Source organism: Ranitomeya variabilis, chromosome 4 (genome assembly GCF_051348905.1).
Source record: "Ranitomeya variabilis isolate aRanVar5 chromosome 4, aRanVar5.hap1, whole genome shotgun sequence".
Lineage (NCBI taxonomy): Eukaryota > Metazoa > Chordata > Amphibia > Anura > Dendrobatidae > Ranitomeya > Ranitomeya variabilis.
In genome coordinates, this window is record NC_135235.1 from 655,618,151 (window position 1) to 655,622,237 (window position 4,087).

Here is a 4,087-nt window from a genome sequence, read left to right on the forward strand (position 1 = left end):
CAGATAACTGTGTTCCAAATTATTATGCAAATGACATTTTTATCGGATTTTCCTAAATGGTTGGTGCAAATGACAGTCTAAAAAAAGTCATCACCCGTTAGAGTATACATCGAATTTTATTGAAGAAACCTCCCAATGATAACAGTATAATCTCAAAAATGAATAAAAACTTAAAATGCACTGTTCCAAATTATTAGGCACAGTAGAATTTCTAAACATTTGATATGTTTCAAAGAACTGAAAATGCTCATTTGTGGAATTTGCAGCATTAGGAGTTCACATTCACTGAACAAAAAAGCTATTTAACGCCAAAACATCCTAACAGGCCAATTTACATGTTACCATAGGAACCCTTCTTTGATATCACCTTCACAATTCTTGCATCCATTGAACTTGTGAGTTTTTGGTCAGTTTCTGCTTGTATTTCTTTGCATGAAGTCAGAATAGCCTCCCAGAGCTGCTGTTTTGATGTGAACTGCCTCCCACCCTCATAGATCTTTTGCTTGATGATACTCCAATGGTTCTCTATAGGGTTGAGGTCAGGGGAAGATGGTGGCCACACCATGAGTTTATCTCCTTTTATGCCCATAGCAGCCAATGACTCAGAGGTATTCTTTGCAGCATGAGATGGTGCATTGTCATGCATGAAGATGATTTTGCTCCTGAAGGCACGTTTCTGCTTTTTATACCATGGAGGAAAGTTGTCAGTCAGAAACTCTATATACTTTGCAGAGGTCATTTTCACACCTTCAGGAACCTTAAAGGGCCCTATCAGCTGTTTCTCCATGATTCCGGCCCAAAACATGACTCCTCCACCTCCTTGCTGTTGTTGCAGCCTTGTTAGGACATGGTGGCCATACACCAACCATCCACTACTCCATCCATTTGGAGCAAGAATGTTTGGAAATTAGTCTTCATGTATGTGTGGGCCCAATGCAACCATTTCTGCTTGTGAACACTTTAAGGGTGGCCAAATAGTAGGTTTATGCACCACAGCAAGCCTTTGAAGGAGCCTACACCTTGAGGTTCGAGGGACTCCAGAGGCACCAGCAGCTTCAAATATCTGTTTGCTGCTTTGTAATGGCTTTTTAGTAGCTGCTCTCTTAATCCGATGAACTTGCCTGGCAGAAATCTTCCTCATTATGCCTTTATCAGCACAAACACATCTGTGCTCAGATACAGCCACAAATCTCTTAACAGTACGACGATCAGGCTTAAGTTTTCGGGAAATTTCAAATGTTTTCATCCCTTCACCAAGTCATTGCGCTATTTGATGCTTTTCAGCAGCAGAGAGATCCTTTTTCTTTCCCATGTTACTTGAAAACTGTGACCTGCTTAATAATGTGGAACATCATTTTTAAGTAGTTTTCCTTTAAATAGAATCACCTGTAAAACCAATTATCACATGTGTTTAAGATTGATTTCAGTGATCCATTGAGCCCTGAGACACAATACCATCCACGAGTTTATTTGAAAAACAAAACAATTAAATCTTTATCACACTTAAATCCAATTTACATAATAATTTGGAACACAGTGTATATCAATATCAAATCTTGAGTCAGGGAGATCTCCATGGGGCCTCCGACTTTTCAAAGCGTTTTGTCTATATTATGATTACCCAATCTTTCTAGCCAAGTGGGAGAAAATGCACATAACTCATTATTAGGGTTGAGCGAAACGGGTCGACTATTTTCAGAAGTCGCCGACTTTTGGCAAAGTCGGGTTTCATGAAACCCGACCCGATCCCTGTGTGGGGTCGGCCATGAGGTCGGCGATCTTCTGAATCTGGAATCGGAATTCCGATACCGATTCCCGATATTTTTAAGATATCGGGAATTGGTATCGGAATTCAGATTTAAGTGTAAAATAAAGAATTAAAATAAAAAATATCGCTATACTTACCCTCTGATGCGCCCTGGTACTAACCGGGAACCTTCCTTCCTTAGAATCAGCCTTCCAGGGCCTTGCGGTGACGTCACGGTGACGTCGCGGCTTGTGATTGGTCGGGCGGCCCCCATGTGACCGCTCGCGCGACCAATCACAAGCCGCGACGTCTCCGTGACGTCACCGAAGGTCCTGGAAGGGCTGATTCTTAGGAAGGAAGGCTGCCGGAAAGAAGCAGGGCATGTACGAGGGTGAGTATATAGCTAATAGGAATATACTCACCCTCGGCTTCTTTCTGGCAGCCTTCCTTCCTAAGAATCAACCCTTCCAGGACCTTCGGTGACGTCACGGAGACGTCGCGGCTTGTGATTGGTCGGGCGGCTCCCATGTGACCGCTCGCGCGACCAATCACAAGCCGCGACGTCTCCGTGACGTCACCGAAGGTCCTGGAAGGGCTGATTCTTAGGAAAGAAGGCTGCCGGAAAGAAGCAGGGCATGTACGAGGGTGAGTATATAGCTAATAGGAATATACTCACCCTCGGCTTCTTTCTGGCAGCCTTCCTTCCTAAGAATCAGCCCTTCCAGGACCTTCGGTGACGTCACGGAGACGTCGCGGCTTGTGATTGGTCGCGCGAGCGGTCACATGGGGGCCGCCCGACCAATCACAAGCCGTGACGTCACCGCAAGGCCCTGGAAGGCTGATTCTAAGGAAGGAAGGTTCCCGGTTAGTACCAGGGCGCATCAGAGGGTAAGTATAGCGATATTTTTTATTTTAATTCTTTATTTTACACTTAAATATGGATCCCAGGGCCTGAAGGACAGTTTCCGCTCCTTCAGACCCTGGGAACCATTGGAAACCCAATGCACTGCATTGGGTTTCGAGTTTCGGCCGACCCCGACTTTTTTATAGGATCGGCCGATTTCACTCGACCCGACTTTTGAAAAAGTCGGGTTTCGTGAAACCCGACCCGATCCTATAAAAGTAAAGGTCGCTCAACCCTACTCATTATGTTACTGATTAGGACTGTTCAGAAGCAATTGCGAATATTAGATAAAATAAAAAAACAGAATTCCCTCTAACCGAACAAGTGTTTAACACATTTCTCGCAAGAAAATGCAAACAATACGGATGACCTTGAAAGAAAAAAGAGAAACAAATTTCTGCAAGATAAAAATTACCGTATTTTCCGGCGTACAAGACGACTTTTTAACCCCTGAAAATCTTCTTAAAAGTCGGGGGTCGTCTTGTACGCCGGGAATCGCCTTGTACGCCGGGTGTATATGGTGGGTGGGGGGGGGAGTGATCCTGATGACGACGAGGGGGCGTCTCACAGGAAAGTGAGTATCCCCCATTACCTCATCGTAGCGCTGCAGCGTGGGGTCTCTGTGCTGGGAGCGGCGGCTGCTGTGCTGTGCTGTGGCGGCTCCTCTTCTGCAGTGTGGGGCCTCTGGTGCTGTGGGGCGGTGGCGGCGGCGGCGTATCTTCATGCAGTCGGGGCTCCTCCGGCATCTCAGCCTGGAAGCCCCGCCGGCAACTCCATCGGTGTAATGCGCTGACCTCCGGGAAAATGGCCGCTGCTTAGATTCAGATCTCGTGTCCCGAGATTTCGGGACGAGATCTGAATCTGAGCATGCGCAGCCCCCAGCGGCCGGGCCACCGCATCGCACCTATTGAGCTGCCTCCGGGAAAATGGCCGCTGCTCAGATTCAGATCTCGTCTCCCGAGATCTCGGGATGAGATCTGAATCTGAGCAGCGGCCATTTTCCCGGAGGCCACCTGACCGCATTGTACCGATGGAGTTGCCGGCGGGGCTTCCAGTCTTTGAGATGCCGGAGGAGCCCCGACTGCATGAAGATACGCCGCCGCCACTGCCCCACAGCACCAGAGGCCCCACACTGCAGAAGAGGAGCCGCCACAGCACAGCAGCCGCCGCTCCCAGCACAGAGACTCCACGCTGCAGCGCTATGATAAGGTAATGGGGGATACTCACTTTCCTGTGAGACGCCCCCTCGTCCTCATCAGGATCACTCCCCCCCCCCCCCCCAAAAGGCACATATTCACCGGCCCTATAAGACGACATACGGTGTATAAGAAGACCCCCAACTTTTAAGAAGATTTTATTTTTTAACTGGTAAAGTTGGGGGGTCGTCTTATACGCCCAGTCGTCTTATACGCCGGAAAATACGGTAATTTGAATCT